The sequence below is a fragment of the Podarcis bocagei genome, assembly GCF_964188305.1.
Source record: "Podarcis bocagei genome assembly, chromosome: 7".
Taxonomy (NCBI): domain Eukaryota; kingdom Metazoa; phylum Chordata; class Lepidosauria; order Squamata; family Lacertidae; genus Podarcis; species Podarcis bocagei.
The window spans coordinates 58,416,033-58,433,933 of record NC_138132.1 but is presented as its reverse complement, the minus strand read 5'-3'; the positions used below and the strand labels follow the sequence as shown (position 1 = coordinate 58,433,933).

Here is a 17,901-nt window from a genome sequence, read left to right as displayed (position 1 = left end):
ATGTCAGGCGGCTGGAAATTATGGTCGCAATTTCATCGGAGTACACTTTGTTCCTCTATTATGCCTGCATGAATTTTGCTACTGGCAAAATCTATTACAGATAACAGTTAAGAACCTTTCTAATCTACACAGATAGGCACAAGGAAGGGGACAAAAAAATAAAGAGTGCCAGAAAACTAAATATTAGAAAATGTAATATTCTAGGGGGGAAACTGACACTCGTCAGAAATAATGTGACCACGTTGGCGACTGCAAATGATAATTTCTCTAAGATCATTGCAGAGTAGATGTTTTGGGGATGTTTGACCTTTCTGAAGGGCAAATGACTGATAAGGCGGCGTTTATCATTATATGAGTTTGTGTATTCTGTTGAGAGAGATATTTATCTCTCTGCAATGGCATGGTTATTTTCCTTGTTTAATGATTTCTACCTGAAATAGCAATTACAAAGTCAGATTGCTCAAGAGGAGCTGGTGTTTTTCCACTCCCAAATGCTTGGATCTGAATACCAGGTTTTCCTGCTCTGGGGGCTCCTCTATTGAGCTTATGCAAAAGTTGGTTTGTACGGTACACTGCGAACCTCTTCTTTGTCACTTTTTAACTGAGATGTGGCCTACACATGCAGGCAAATGAAGTGTTGCATACCTAGAAGTGGGTAGAATGGAATGTACCAAGTGGCAGGCTGCAGTGCTCCTCAACCATGTCCCAGGGGTTGTTGGATTAGAATACCCATGTAGGCCACATTCACACCATCCATTTAAAGCACCATGATAGCACTTTAAACAGTCGTGGCTTCCCCCAAAGAATTCTGGGAGTTGTAGTTTGTTATGGGTCCCAATAGTTGTTAGGAGACCATTTCCCCTCACAAAGCTACAGTTCCAGAGTTCCATGGGAAGATGACTTGACCATTAAACCACTCTGGAAATTGTAGCTATGGGAGGTAAATAGGGTTCTCCTAACAACTATCAGCATCATGAAGCTTCCAGAATTCTTTGAGGAAAGCTGTGGCTATTTAAAGTGATATTGTGATATTTTACTTTATATGAATGGTGTGAATGTGGTCATAGTCCAAGAACATCTGGTGGACCCAGGATTTAAGAGCACTGGAATATTTTTCAGGGCAGGAATGTTGTTATCATCAGCTGGAGCACCAGTGTAACTGATAGACCCTCCTTCATCCATTGAACTCAGGTTAGTATATTTGAGTGTCAGGTATCACACTTAATCCTTATAATAGCTGTGTAAAATAGGCTAACTTCGGGCAGTGACTGGATCAAGGTTACCCAGGGAACTTCATGGCTGATCAGAAATGTGGAGCCATATCTAACCAGCCCAAGCCCAACATACTACTATGCTACCCTTTGCCAGCTGGTTCTAATAGATGGGGTATTGTGCCATGTACTGTATGTACAGTATATTTGGGGTATGTCAACTAGGGCTGTGCATAAGCCCCCATATCTGCCCCATGGCTCTGATTTGTGCCCCACCCCCAAAATCAGGCCAATCCACTTTGGGTTGACCACTCACCCTTGATCCATTCCTGTAAAAAATTTTTTGCTTGGGGTGGGGTGCAGGGTGAAGGTTTTTTAAAGCCCTATTTTCAACATATGGTTGGGAGGGGGCAAGGAAAAGAGGAACCATTGTGTCTCTTTCTCCCCACTCCCAGCTGTGAGCAAGTGGGTTTGATTCTGAGGGGTGCTTGCTCCTTTGCAGGGAGCCACTTCCGAAAGAGCTGCAACCAGCACCATGCAGGATAGAATCCTTACCTCACAAAGCTGATAATGGGAGGACTGAATTCTGCATGGTGCTGGTTGCTCCTCCTGAAGGGTGCCCTACAAAGGAGCCGTACTCCTCTGGATCAAACCCACCTGCTGCCAGTTAGGAGGGGGCTGCTGCTCCTTTGATAACTGTCTTCCTGCCCACTCCCCAGACTCTGTTTTTATTATGGAACAGCACTGGCTTCGCCTTTGAAGTCAAGAGTCCCCTTAAAGGTCACAGGATTTTAATTGCGGCCTTGCTGTAAATAGTGAAATTGTTGAAGGCAGCCTTTGTTTCTGAAGAGTGTCCTCTATACATGGAACACTCTTTTGAAACAAGACAGTCAAACATATCTGTTATTCATTCTTTGCACAAAAGGATTTTTTCCCCTTCCCCCTCTTCTTCCCTATTTGCAAATGAAGGGGGGGTGGGGATGAAAAGAAATGTAAGAGTACAAAAAAGAAAAGAAAAGAAAATTAGCAAGGGCACAGCATATTATGAAGTCGTTTAAAGACTTTTTGAGGAATATGGTGCTTTGTCCAAATCTGTGCTTTGCAGCACAGAGTGTCCAGAAGTACAAAAAGGACTTCTTTCCATGCCAGCACAAAGTGTTTGACATGTCTAATCTCATTTTATCCTTCCAATAACCCATTTACACTGAGCTCTGGTCTATACCTTCATCAGCATGGTGGTGGTGATAGAACGGACTGCATCAATTCAAACTCCAGTTGGGAGGTCATGTTTTTTTCAAATGTGAAAAATCCCCTACAAGCAGACAACTAGCACAATGGTGCAAGGTCTTGACTCGAACCTCTTTCTGTGACGTCTTCCCCTCTCCCATGAAAGAAGGAAGGAGAACTTATGACCATCTAGATAGTGTTGATCTTCATCACTGGTCTTCAATAGCTGGGTTGGGACCCACTAGTGGGTTGCACTATCACCATGCAAATATATGGTAAAAGATTAAGAAATGGGTCTCCAAATGCATGTTTGAGTTAATAGTGGGGTCTGGGTCTGAAAAGGTTGAAGATAGCTGGTCTACACAACCTATCATCCCTGACCGTTGGCTTTACTTACTGGATCTGATGGGAGCATACAAGTTTCCCAACTGTGTTTAAGAGGCACCTGCCTGGTTGCTGCTGAAACAGAAGTGGCATACAGTAGACACTTCATCTGAGTCAGTAAGGTAATAAATTTTGCTTTTCCTGCCTTTTAGGGCACAGAAGGCCATCCCGTTTTGAGTAGTGCCTTGGAATAGGAGACTCTGTCAATTTCAGTTTCTCTTGGTTTCTCGTTTCTTCAGTCTTAAATTCAGTTTTCAACATTTCCACATCCGTTTGCAATAAAACTTGACAGTTTCAAGTGGAATGATATTGCAATCTGCACTAGGTGGGTCTTCCTTTGTGCTTGATCCAGAATCTGCAGTTGGTGCAGAATGCTGCACCATGATTGCTGTGTCAGCATATAACACCTGTGCTCAGAGATCTGTAATGGTTGCTGATTCACTACCGGGTCAGGTTCAAGGTGTTACTTGGGACCAGGTGACCTATCCCCTCACCCTGCATATTAACACTTGCCTGCTTCAATCTGCAGAACTGGCACTTTTACAGGTGCCACAAAATACCTGTTTTGCATTTATAAGATACTGATCTTTTAGTGTGGTAGAACCCACACTTCGGAATTCCCAACCTATTGACTCTTTTTGGCACCTATGAAAAAACTTATTCCTTGGACAAAACTTCCCAGATATGTAGAATGTTGGTGTGCGTTTAAATTTGCTTATCACTGGTTTTAAGTTTTTTGAATATTCTAAATAGTTGTTGTTAAGTGTTTGCACCAATAATGTGATAGTTTTATTCTTTTTGTGAAACATTTTGAGGTTTTTTGTTAAACAACAACAACGAAGAAAAATGCTGTATAATTTTTAATGAAATGAACAAATGTAAATGTCTATTACAGATGGGGGCCTGATATGCTGACAAAATTCATGAGCAGGTTTATTTATTTTTTAATAACAGTTTACAGAAATGTGGCAGACACTGTCACTATCACCAGTGGGAGAGCATGGATGAATGAGCATGCGGTGACTGCATGAAGAAGGAATGGATGGGAGCCCTGCCAGGAAATGGGCCTTTGTGGATGCCCAAACTTCTGGTGCTGGGCCTGGCTATTAGAAAGGGGATTTCCTGCTTGGCCATGGGAAGAGCAAAGGAGTAAATGGGAAAAAAATGAGTTATAATGGAATGGTGGGTGAACGTACAGAACAATTTAAAAGCATGGAAATCCATAACAAAGCAATTCCTACCGTCAGCAGCTAGCAGATGAGGCTTAACTCTGTGCTGTGACATGAAGTAGTAAAAGGAACTGATCCCTCTGCAAAATTTATCAACCACCAAGGCATGTAGAAATAAGGTGTATATATTTAATGCAAGAAGTATATGCAATCAGTGCTGCGGGTGATGAATGGGGGGGGGGAGATGGAGACTGAAAAAGCATTGTATGGTTTGGTTTGGTTTAATTTTCTTATCACTGGTGATTCCTAACTGTGGTAGCCAATCATGGTCTAGTGGCTGTTGTCTTTTTTTTCTTTTTCCAATTTCCTGTTGCAGGGTTGAACAGGAGTGGAGCATGTGCTTGGCATGCAGAAGGTCTCAGGTTCAATCCTCAACATCTTTGGTGGAATGGGGAAAGACTTCTGCCTGAAACTTTAGATGCTAGTCAGTGGACACAATATTGAGCTAGAGGGACCCATGGTCTGACTTGGTATAAGGCAGCTTCTTGATGTTCTGTGGGGCAGGGAAGAACCCCCAGATTCTTAAATTTAGTGTTATAATTTAGCTAATATTTGGAATAGTAAGAGGAGTTAAATACAGCAAAGGAAGCATTAAAATGCAGGCTATACCAGTTTTCCTGTTCAGCTGACAGAGGTGCCATTAAGAAACAAAGAGAAACAAAGAGAGCAAAGTGTTGCACCTGTATGAGCGATTGATAATGTAAATACTGTCCTTCCTCTGGCTCTGAGTAGTGGATGGAGACAGGAGAATTGGGAGGGGGAGGTTGCCAGGGTTATAGGGTGTCAGGCTTCGGGGACTCAGCTTCTTTCCCCCATTTGGCTGTAGACAAAGCAGGACAAAGCAAAAAGAGTCTCTTACCATTTAAAGAGTCTTTAATGACCACAGCAAAAGAACAAAGCAGCCATTCTTGGAATGAAGGTGTTCCCAATTAAGGTTTCCCCCTGCTTCCCCCATGTCACATCCGCTCCTTGCAACCTGATCTTGTAACCACTGTGCTCTTTGTGTAGCCACCTTATCTGCTCTACATGAACTTGGACTGATAGGCTTTGCTGTTCACCCCCCAGTTCGTCCCAACTTTTGTCTTCAGAACTATGCCCCTCTGCAAACCACTGTTCCAAATCTATAGTGCCAGGATCCTGGTCAGGAGCAGGGGGAGGCTCCCACCATTCCTCATCAGAGCAGTACTTCTCAACCTGGTCTCTGACATAGGGGGTGTGATATCACCACATGAAAAAACATGTCCTTTTGCAGGAGGTTTTTTGAAAAGGATGAGAAGGAAGTGGGGGGCAGAACTCCAGGTGGGCTGGATGGGAGCATCTGTACCCAAAGACCAGGGAGCATGGCTGGCATCTGCTCTGGATCCAAGCTTCCTGAAGCTAAGTGAGAAGCAACAAGAAGCACTCTTGGGGTGTAATGCTCTGCACTCCCTCCATCAAGGCTAAGGTGTATATATGTGTAAATAAAGCCATATATCTTAAGACTTAAAGACGCTGCAGTCTCTGCTGTGCCTTGATTTTCCAATGGAAAAACATCCCAGGGTAAGCTCCTGGAGCTCCCTGGGATCTTGCTACCACAGATATAGGGGGTGGCACATAACACTATGATCCTGCAGAGTTAGGCTACCATCGTGGCTGTACTGCTCATGAGAACCATCAGTATTTCTCAACCTCCCTCCCCCCCTCAGTCATGAACCACAAGAGTAAGAAGCAGGTAAAGTCTGAGGAAGAATTGCTTCTGAAAACTAGTTGCTGTCAACCACACTTGGACTAGATGGGCCATTGGCCCGAACCAGCAGGTTCTTCTCATGTACCTCTCCAGATATTGCTGGACTCCAATGCCCTGTTGGTTGGGCATGATGGGAGTTGGATTCCAACAACATCTGGAAGTTTTCTTATCTGGGCACTGAAAAAAAAACCACAGGAAAAAGAAGCATACAGAGATGTTTTTAAATTATAGGGACATTGTGAATATCTGTGATTTTCATCTCCTGAAGTGAAAATCACATTTTTGCAGTTTTTGATAAGTGTTCTAAATAAAGCAATTGGTTTCAAACAGTTGTTGCAGGTCTTAGAAAACAGGAGCAACCACATGGCAACCTGTTGCATGATAAAGTCAATTACATAAAATGGGGAAGGAAAACTTATCTGATGCACGGTACTTATTTACTGCATTTATATCTCACCTTTGTCTCCAGGGAGCTCAGGTTGGTGTACATGGTTTTCCTCCTGCTCATTTAATCCCCACAACAAATGGGTGAGGCTTTCTCCATTTCCCCTGGCTAGATGTCAGCCCATCCTAGGACAGGGAACAATAGGCCAAGGCAGTGGCGTAGCGTGGGTTGTCAGCACCCGGGGCAAGGCAAGTAATTTGCGCCCCCTAACCCGTGGATTTGCGCCCCCTAACCCCCAGATGTTGCGCCCGGTGCGACTGGCCCCCCCTGCACCCCCACGCTACGCCACTGGGCCAAGGGGAGCTTTGTGTGACAGTTTTGACTTATGTTGAAAGCTAGAGACACAGAGGCAAGATCTGCTGGAGTGCTAATGCTGTGAGCTCCTCCATTCTAGTCTCAGGTTGTAAAGGTAAAGGTAAAGGGACCCCTGACCGTTAGGTCCAGTCGTGACCGACTCTGGGGTTGCAGTGCTCATCTCGCTTTATTAGCCAAGGGAGTCGGCGTACATCTTTCGGGTCATGTGGCCAGCATGACTAAGCCGCTTCTGGCAAACCAGAGCAGCGCACGGAAACGGCATTTACTTTCCCGCCGGAGCGGTACCTATTTATCTACTTGCACTTTGACGTGCTTTTGAACTGCTAGGTTGGCAGGAGCAGGGACCGAGCAACGGGAACTCAGCCCATCACGGGGATTCGAACTGCTGACCTTCTGATCGGCAAGTCCTAGGCTCTGTGGTTTAACCCACAGCGCCACCTGCGTCTCAGGTTGTATATGCGTGTAAATAAAACCAGATATCCCAAAGATACCACAGAGTTTCCACTCACCTTCATTCCAAGGAAGCTGAACCCTAGATAATTGCAGGAACCCCTGGAGTTTCTTACCACTCAGAGATTGGGGTGTGTGCAACAATACTTTTATAAAATTATAAGTAAAACAAGGCAGCTTCCTGTGTTCCTGTACCACTTGCTTCTTTATACATCTGCCTGGAATTTGTGGTCATTGAGGGATACCAACCCTCTCTGAGATGACAATATGTGAATTAATTATGAGATCTAAGACCAACATACAAAATAAGGGTGACATCCAATTGTGGCCTTCTGCTTGAGGAATGAGGCTTATGTTTCCTCTCCCCTGCCTACACCTCCCCTGTACACCCTCCAAATATGCTTTGGGAGACCCTCTGGAGTAGATGGGGGCTATCCTATTGCATGAGCTGAAGTCCACTTGTGCCATATTTGATATCACTGTAAAACTTTGGATCACAAAACCCTTGCAATAATTCCATATCCACTTCAGTGAGGAGACAAGCCAAAGAAAAAATAGGGAAAGTTTTTTGCAATGCTATCGCATTTTCACCTGTGGAAATCAGCCTGTTTGAAAGGTTAATTGGACACACCACTCCTTTTTTTTGTAGGATCAGAAACTCGCTCCCATTCAACATGGGCGAAATATGTTACACCCACCAAACTTTGTGTAAACTCACTCATTCTGGCAAGTGAAATCTGGCATCACTTCTTTTCTTTTCTTTTTATTAGAAAGGCACTGTGAGATGCTTCACAGTTCAAAGACTTCTGCTTTTCTGGCCAGACTATTCCAGTTCTGATGGCAAGCCTCCCAGACCAATTTGAAGATTGCAGGTGCACCAACTTTATTATCAACAGTTTCACTGTGTACTGACAACATTATACGGGGAGTATCTTGGAGTAAGCCCTTTTAGAAAGACAGCCTTGCTGTCTAAAGCTGTGAAAAGAAGGTTAGGTTTCCCACAGTGGTTGGTCACAAATTTCAAATTGAACCTCATGTAGAAAGACACTGTATACCTCAGAATACCAAACATGGTGGAGGAACTCTAGTGAAATTCCCTAATCTTCTGGCCCTGCTGGTGGACCTCTAGAGGAGGAATGGCTGGGAAGATGCAGGAGTCAGCCTAGGAATTCTCCCATGGGAAATGCTGAGTCTGGATCTGATTCCTCCTGGAAGTGGTTACACAGAGGTGATCGTGAAACAGGATCCAGCAGGATCAAGCCCATCTGCTCTCTGCAGGGAAGCAGAAGGGGATGCAGCCTCTCCTTCCCCCCACCCCCGTCCAAGCAATATATTTTAATTAGGGCTTTAAAAATGCTAATTAAACATTACCCCCACCTAGCCTAAATTGATTTGGGGCCAAATTGCAAGTTGGGTCTTCCCTGAGTTGGACTGTTGGGGTGAGGCAACTCTTCCCACACAAAAGACGGTAAGGATGAAGGAGATGGTGAGCAGGTAATGGAAAGGTCATGACCTTCCGGCACAGGCAGAATCTTCCTGGAGCAGCACCAGAGGTTAATAAGACCTGAGATTATGGAGCGAGGTGAGTGTTTCACATAAGCAGATTTATGTAGGCATTATAGAAGGGGAAGTTTTGTTGACCATCTCTGGCACACAGTCATCTTTTCCTTTACCCTGAAGTCACTGTGAATACAATGAAACACTTTAATGAAAGCAGCAATAAAGCTGACAGTTTTATTTAGAAGAACATAATAAACCGTACAAAACATTTGAGCTGAAATGCAAGAGCACTCCCAGTACCCTGATAAATGTTTTCTTTACGAAACACAGCAAAATGGGTTTATTTTAAAAAGTCCCCCCCCAACAAACCCTAAAGTCTTCAAATGTGTTCATGTTAGTTAAGGTAATGCTGTCCTGCTGTGTTTGACTCCCTTAACTTCTTCATTTTAACTTGTTGCAGGTGAAACAGGTGCAAAAGAGAAAGTGGGATTCAAGCCCTTGATGGCATGCTCAGTGGGACATCTGAGGTGCGCACAGATGTGCAAGTGCGAGAGAAGGTCTGTCACTTTCAGTTTCATAGAATTGTAGAGTTTGGAGGGAACCACAAAGTTTAGTCCAACCCCCTGAAATGCAGGAACCGCAGTTGAAGAATCCCTGACAGATGACCATCCAATCTCTGTTTAAAACCTCCAGTGAGAGGCACTCCACCACCTTCTGAGATAGTCCCTTCTACTGTCAAGCAGCTCTTAGCACCAGAAAGTTCTTCCTAATGTTGACTTGCAAACTGAATTGAATGGCTCAGGTCCTTCCTGAGCCATTTCTCCTGCAGCAGAAAACAAGCTTGCTCCATCTTCCATGTGGCAATTCCAAGTTGGCAGTTCTCTCCTGTTTTGCCCCATCCCTATCCAAACGCAGAGTATAAGGGACTAGCCTGATTCCTTTCCTTATGTAATGATTAGGTGGTGCCACATGAACAAACAGATCAATTTTGTCCTTTTATGCAGTCCCAGTTGGTAGCGCCTGTTCTATCACAGACAGACACCATTTAATACTGACTTGTAGCAAAAGATTAAAAATGAGAATAACAGGCGTGGAAGGATCAATCTTTCTCCCACAGTCATGTTTGGCTCCATTGCCACTTAACGAGCATTAAAGTAACTACATTATCATAGCTAACGATTCAGTGGTACCAATCATGGTGTTCCTGTAATGCCTTCAGCTGTTTCTTCAGAGCTACTAACGAAAGAGTGCTTTTGAGTTGATGACAATGTGATTGGTGAATGTCAGGCTGGGAGAATGCTTGACAGCTCAGCCAAAATATCTGGGGATGAAATGCGTTTTGTCAATGAGCTAAACCCCTTGTGTTGAGAAAATGCGTTTTCTCTCTCTCCACACCCTCCCCCTTGACTCTGATCCAGTCTATCAACAAAATGCTTTTCATCATAAACATCAAAGCCATTCCATCTGCAAATTTCTTCCTTCCTTCCTTTTTAAAAAGAATCCCTTAATCTATTCTGTTGACAAAAAAATTCTGTCAACTGCCTTAAACCATTGTATTAACAAATTTTGTTTTGTCAATCATGATTTATTCTTCTGGCAAAATGGCTGCTGTAATACCTTGGCCCATTCTGTGGAAAGAATGCACAATTCAAAGCCTTGGTTTAATGTATGGTGCTTCTTTTTAGAGGCAAGTGGGAAGGGAGAGTCAAAAGCGAGGGAGGGAGGAGAAAGTTGTGCCAGAGTTGCTAATTCAGTGCATGTAGCCCATGTATGTGTTTTTAAATAAATCAATTTTAATTCAATATTTCCCTCCACCCTGCTGAATAATGCAAGACTAGGTGAAGGAAGGAATTTGCATTGGTAATAAAGCTATATTTCTCTCTCTCCAGATACACACACACACACACACACACACACACACACACACACACACAGAGAGAGAGAGAGAGGGAGAGAGAGAGAGAGATCTATATATCTCTACAGCACCTTGTCTACTCATCATTGCTATTCAGCATCACAGCAGGCAGGAGCGGATCTCCAAAGGGCATCAATCTGACAGGCTCCTAGGTGTTGATATACTGATATTCCATGTAATTTCATTGCTCATAATGAATTCATATCTGAAAGCGAACTGGATGTCACATTGATGCTGATAACATTTGGTGTTCATTTAGTATTAACTAATATGCCACCGTTGCACAGACTTCGCAGCAAACCTGCTTCTCAAAGAACACCTTGTGAAAAACAAAGTATCGTTTACGAATTAAAGCTGGCATGGGGTTTGGGGTTTGGGTAGAGAAGCGTGCTTGAGAAAACCAGGCTCCAGAGGGAGAAGCTGTTCACAAGGCAAAAAGTTCAGCCTGGTAAGGCTCTAAATGGGAGAGACATGATGAACTGGAGTAGCACTCGATTAGGGGCCAAGGTAGAAGCACTGCTTGATGTCTAGTTAGTTCTTCTGTATCTGATTTTTGTTTCACAAATATTTACTTTTTATTTACTTGCCAATTCATTTGTTCAAATTCTATTCCCTCCTGCCCCCCACCCAGGGTGGTACTTTCTGCGAGGGAGTGGCGTATTTTTCTTGCATCCAACAACATCTGGAAAGCCAAAGGTTCCTCAGTCATCCTTGTGCAGGGTGGGCAATGAAGGAGCCCCATGTTCATTGGCAGAATGGACCTATAGGTTCCTTTTTACAGGACTTATTTATTTATTGCATTTATCTCCTACCCCTTTCCTCTGAGGAGCTCAAGGCAGCATATGTGGTTATCTCCTTCCTCATTCAATCCACACAAAAACCCTCTGAGGTGGGTTAAGCTGAGAGGCAGTGACTGGCTCCAGGACACCAAGGGAACCCCGGTCTCTCAGGTCCCTGGCTGCTACACTAACCACTATACCATTTTGGCCTTCCGGTGGGTATAGAAGATGTATGAAAAATGTGTGCTGTGGTACTGCAGTTTGCTCCTCCCTCATTACATGTCACAGCCAGCTTGAATGCAGCTCCACATCAAAGTATCTGGTGTAGAATTGCTTCTGGGCAATCTCTTTCCATGCATGAATGTAGGGTCGGTGCAGCCGTTAAGCAGAATTACGCCATGGCCTCAGATGCAAAAGTTGTGTAGCTTTTCCTAATTATAACGCTCACACTTCTGTGCCATTTTTAATGTTCCTTTCATGCTGTAGTATCTGTTGCATTGCGGAGTTGTGGCTTTCTGACCAAGAGACTGGCACATTGCACAAAATTTCATTCCCACCAGTGGGTGTGGTGTGGCACAACAAGGAATGTCATTGAACAATGTCACTACTCTCCTGCCCCTTCCGTACTTTCCTGCTTCTGTTCCCACATATTTCACCTATGAAAATAGCAGGAGAGAACTGTGTGCTGCTGTGTTGTTGTTGTTGTTGTTTAGTCGTTTAGTCATGTCCGACTCTTCGTGACCCCATGGACCAGAGCACGCCAGGCACTTCTGTCCTCCACTGCCTCCTGCAGTTTGATCAAACTCATACTGGAAGCTTCAAGAACACCATCCAACCATCTCGTCCCCTGTCGTCCCCTTCTCCTTGTGCCCTCCATCTTTCCCAACATCAGGGTCTTTTCCAGGGAGTCTTCTCATGAGGTGGCCAAAGTATTGGAGCCTCAGCTTCACGATCTGTCCTTCCAGTGAGCACTCAGGGCTGATTTCCTTAAGAATGGATACGTTTGATCTTCTTGCAGTCCATGGGACTCTCAAGAGTCTCCTCCAGCACCATAATTCAAAAGCATCAATTCTTCAGCGATCAGCCTTCTTTATGGTCCAGCTCTCACTTCCATACATCACTACTGGGAAAACCATAGCTTTTACTATACGGACCTTTGTTGGCAAGGTGATGTCTCTATTTTTTAAGATGCTGTCTAGGTTTGTCATTGCTTTTCTCCCAAGAAGCAGGCGGTAGTGTGCCGCTGTACCACCCCAAATTTTGTCACTGTGCCCCCTACGCTTTCCAGGAGGCTGAGAAAGGATTTTCTTTTCTGCAATCAAACAACACAGAAATGAACACCAGACATGCACTATATTCCATTAGTTTTCCAGAAATGGCTTTTGTGGCATGTGAAAGCTCAAATATAATGTGGAAATGAACAGTTTGGGAAACAACAGGGAAATGGAATAAACTGTCATGTGAATGCAGCCGCTATATAAATGTTAATTGGTAATAGCAATTACAGCACATAGCCAGGGAAGCAACATGTTGTTTGTCATCTCAGACAAATAACATGAGCCATTATTTCCATTAACTTATACAATGTGTCCACTCTATAATCTACTATCCCAGCTTAGCATGGACCTATCTGGAAAGTGGGGTGGGTAGGAAATGGAGTCGAGCCTTTTTTAAAAAACAAAACAAAACAAAACCCCTTTCATTTAGTTTATCTATCACAGCAAGTTTCTGCATTTTCATTGCTTTTGCTAGGTGAGATCCACCCCACCTTTTAAAGCAGTTGCTACGACGACATAATCAGTTTTGTGTACTGGAGCTGGTACAGGTTGCCTCCATTAGCCTTCAGAAACTCTCGCCAAAATAATCAATAGTGACTGTATTGAATATCTTGTAATTTTTTTAAAAAAATACATCTACAGTGAAAAACCATTTTATTTTCAGGGTATGTATTTGCAATCAGCATGGCTCAATATTGATTTTTATTTCAGCTATGCAGTTTTCTGATATCTACTCAAGCTTGGATATTAGCCTGGTATTCCTGCAGAAAACTAGGCAAGGCTGTCACAGAATCAATGCAAGCAACATCTTTTTCTTTTTAAGAGTGACTTCTCATTAAAAGAAAACCAAATGCTAATTTGGGGAGGCTCCAAAAACAGTGATGAGATGAGAAAACCGATTTAGCCGTTATGTGAGGAGGGACTCACATGGCTGATTCCCAGCAAACTGGAAGAGGTTGGGCAGGGCAGCCCCACTGGAGAAGGATGGATTCTCAACCAGTCAAAGGATAAAGGCATGGTGGGCAGCACATTTAGAGAAGGATTCTAAGTAGGGAGGTAGAATTACATCTCTGAATACTACTTGCTGGGAATTGTCCTGCTTAGAGGTTTCCCCACAGGCCTCTGGTTGGTCACTGTGAGAACAGAATGCTGCCTAGATGGGCCATTGGCCTGATCCAGCAAAACTTCACCTGCAAGAAAGTGTGCCTTTATCAAAACTGTATACAAGAATGCATTTATTAGGATATACTTTTACTAAAACGCTGGCAAATTCTCACGAGGATTTCAAAAATATATATTGCAAATGGCAGAAATGTGGAGAACTCAGTTGAGGATTGGAAAATGGAAATCAGAAGACAGATTTGTTTCTCTCTGCTTAGCTTCTGCCACTTCTTCACCACACTATTGAAATGCAAGAGAAGAGTCATCCACAAGCATTCCACAGACTGGTAGATGCTGCATGCAACCCTTGCCACCTATCAACTTGTTGATGGTCAACTTTTGAAGCAGAGGACTTTCAGGTGAATGAGAGTGGAATCCTCAGCATGTTTGGGGACCTTGCATTGTCCATTTCAGTTTTCACCAGTTTCTCCTTTTTCCATTCAGTGCCATTCTCCATGCTTCCACATCAGTTGGCAGTTTTGTTTTTAATCCTCATGAAAATTCAGCAGCAAAATTCTCTTAATATGGACATTTTTTGTATTTAATTTTTCCTGGCACACAGTTTTGCAACACAGATTCCCCTAATATGATGTCTTTTAGCATGTTATTTTCACTAATATATACCTTCTATGCACACTTAATCCTCATATTTTTGTACACATTGTATAGCTAGAAAATGGAACTGCAAGATTCTGAGAAGTGCAAATTTCAAAGGATGGATTTTTTTTTGCTTCACATATTGTTTTGGAAAATGCAAATGAGGCAGGTTAGCCAAGATCTAAAGTGTTGTATATGATTTTTCCGTTCATGCACCACAGCTTTCCCATCTCCTTTGCACCGCAGTCCCTTGTTCCACTCCTAAGAGTCAGCAAAACTTCTAGAATGGCATGCAATGCAGTTTAGAAGTGGAGAATCAGTAATCCACCCATTCTTTCCACTTGCATGAAGGACTTTTTGGATCCTGCCCCTTGACCATTATGATCAAACATATGTAATCTGCATTGTGGGGCATCGGTATGTTTGCTACCAACTGCAACAGCAGTATTATACCTAAGCATTTTTAAAAGAAAACATTTTTGAGTTGCCGTTCCGTTGAGAGTGCCAAATCTGGCATGAAATTGAATCCAATTCAGCTTCATCATGAATTGCAAAGGAAGGTATACCCACTAAAGTCCTATCAATTTTGCTATGGACTTGCAGGGATGGCCATCTTGAAAGCCCAAAAGTAACAAATCTGTCTGTGACTGAGTGGTCATGTATGCCCCAGTGAGCAGACTTTAAAGAGAAGACCCAAAAGCCAGTGGCGATCAGATATACTCCATTAGAAAATCATTCAATTTCCCTTCATGGTCTGAAGATTTTGTATCTTAGGGGGCTTTGCTCCCCAGTCAATAGCTGTGTTCCTGATAAAGCAAGGGCCTTGGTTTCATAGCTGAAAGATTTTGCAAGTCATATCTTTAACTGCCAAATACTACTTGCTCATGAGGAATGCCTGATACCTCCAATGAGGGAACCAAAGAATGCATGGAAAGATTTATTTTCAAGAGTAATTTCTCAAATGCAAGGTCTACTAGGAGCTGAGGGGTATACAAACATGCTACAAAGGCCAGAGAAAAGACACACATTCATGCATTGCTCCTTAACATTCCAGTGAAATCTTTTATGCCCAAGAGTTTCATTTCCTTATGGGCATCCATTACTCCAGCCACTTGCCTCTGCCCCCCCCCCCGGCATGTTGGAGCCACTGAGGATTGGCTCCTAAAGTTACTAAGGAGAAGGCATACAGAAAGAACACTGAAGAGGAGTTGTTTTGTATGCTCCAAAGCTAGGCATTTAGGAATGCTGAAAACACAAGGCACTTCAGTTTCGGGACAATGGCATGCAAGTTCTGTTATGTACAGTGGAACTGCAAGGAAAAGACAAGTTAAGTCATTCCCAAACAATATACCAGAGCACTCTAAAGCATTTGTCCATTTACATGCACAGAAAATAATAGGTTTCACTGAAAGGAAACATGTGGAGATCTGCACTAATCGTTGCGATGCACTCCTAATTATTATTGTTGTATATTGATAAGGTTATTGTATATTCTCAGAAGGGGGCATGGCTGTGAGAGGAAGTGGCTGTGAGGAGGCAGGGCTGTGAGTATGTAAAATTTGCCAATACACGACTGCTCATTGGACACCTTCAAGAAGACACTGGATGTTCTGGTTTTGGATTTCCTGCTATGAAATGTCTCTGGCATAGAGGCAGCTTGTATTACAGAATCAGCCCTTGGAGTATTACATGAGTTGCTTTGCTTCCCCTTATGTTTGGCCATGCAGGGATACAACCATTCATTTCATATGTATTTGTGCCGGCCATTTTACTTACCTTCTCCCCTGCTTTATTATGTACCAGGGCTGACCGACCCACGAGGCAAGATGAGGTGACTACCTCAGATAGCAGGATCCAGGGGGCAGCAGATCCCGATGTAGATCTTTATTCCTCCATTGTAGCAGATGTAGATCTTCACTCACCCCCGTTCTTCCCTGGTGGGGAGTGGGACGCCATTTTGTGATTTGCCTCAGGTACCAAAATTAGGGCTGCCATAAAATTAGGTCTTTCCTGGACGTTACCGGGATTTCAAAGGTGGAATTGACATGGGGGGGGGGATTTCCGAAAGATAACACTATGTCTTAGATCTTAGACAAGTCAATCGAAACGTTGCATTTGGGGTTTGTCTAAAAAAAGCCGAACAACTTTGGGGTGTCCTGGTTTTTACTTTTTGAAATATGGCAACCCTAACTAAAATGCCTTGGGCTGGCCCTGTTATACACATTTTGCTATATAGCACCAAGCTTGGTTTAAACATAGTATTACCATGCTGAGCTAGAGTGGTAATTTCTGAGAGGGTGGAAAGACATCCCTCATAAGATTTGTTCCTTACTTCTCCGATTGAAATAAGGGATGATAAATTGCCAGTTTCTTCTCTGAGCAAATGTCTCATTGGGTACAGCACATTTAGTCTTAATAAAGACAATGCTCAATTTCTTTAAGCTTCTCTGATAGAAATACTATGCTCCACTGCACACCCAGTCCTGATGGGCCGTTGGCATTAAGATACTCTCTGTACTGCAGCGGAGCTAGTGATACAATCTCAATTTCCCCTCTGCTTTTCCTAGGCCATGAATTACTTCACTTGATACTTCTCCTTTTGCCGTGTGGTTCTTTGCTCTGAAAGCAGCGGAAATGTTTGGTGAAAACCTCAGATACTGTTCTCTGGGTTTCGTCCTTAATACTCTGTATAATCACATTTTCATTGCTGTAAAGAAGGTCCCTGCACTGTAATTCCAAACCTCAAGGCTACTACTTACAGTGATCCTCCTCAGTTAGTGAGAAAATACAAACAATTGGGGATGGCCAGATGGATGCATCATTTGCTGCTGATTCTGAATCTTTTTTTAAAAAAACCAAATATTTCTTATCCTTTTTAGGGATAGTTGCTGGTGAGCTTCAGATACAGATTCCTCCACCTTGCCCTCTAAAGAATGCCTGCAAAACAAAGTCCCCAGGTGACCCTGCCTGGATCTTACCCAAATAAACTCTGTGACAAAGGTGTACTGATGCAAACTGCATTATAAACACTCCTTGATTCTGCTGATGGCAGTGGAACCACTCTGGGATAAACACTAGCATTAACTCCAAATGTCTCCAAAGAATTGTGAAAGTATTTCATCAAAAGATTTATCTCCAGGTTTCTAAGGCTGTGCAGTGACCCCTGGGTGGAAGGCCGGGTGTGATGGATAACCCTTCACCATATCTTTATCATTCCCATCTAACCATTTACAGACGGGGTGGGGTGGGGAGGAGAAATTAAAAGGTTGATACTTGTTAAAGGTTGACACTTTTGTCATTTCAAGGTCCCTCAGCACTGATGGAGATGGCAAAATATAATACACTGGATATTATATGTGCATATATACTATATATACTGTGGCTCTGTGTGTGTGTGTGTGTGTTTGTGTAATATCTATGCTCACCCATGCAATCTATCTAAAAATATGATGATACATTATATAAAAAAATCACTTTCTACTTTTCTGTGGAGAAGTGGAATAAACATGAGAGAGAGAGAAGGAGGAGATTTGCAGCATTCAAAGTCAGGGGTCCTCAAACTGCCCTGCAGCCCACAGAACCTGCAGGCTGGCAGCAGATGTAGCCACAGGGCAGTTGCATCCATTTCAAGTCAATGGAGCTGACTGGAACTTTAGTGGATGCATTCTGTGGTGGTCACAATACC

At 43.2% G+C, this 17,901-nt stretch overlaps 1 long non-coding RNA gene across 2 annotated transcripts; it reads left to right on the top strand.

The window, feature by feature from the left end:
• Positions 1-899: 899 nt before the first annotated feature.
• On the top strand, positions 900-16,935 carry LOC308590731. Of its 2 annotated transcripts, XR_014009891.1 has the most exons (4): positions 900-1,191; positions 7,758-7,859; positions 8,948-9,044; positions 16,784-16,935. It is a non-coding gene; the product is annotated as an uncharacterized lncRNA (long non-coding RNA). The 2 variants fall into 2 exon arrangements; XR_014009892.1 differs by lacking the exon at positions 16,784-16,935 and having other exon boundaries at positions 8,948-9,480.
• Positions 16,936-17,901: the final 966 nt, after the last annotated feature.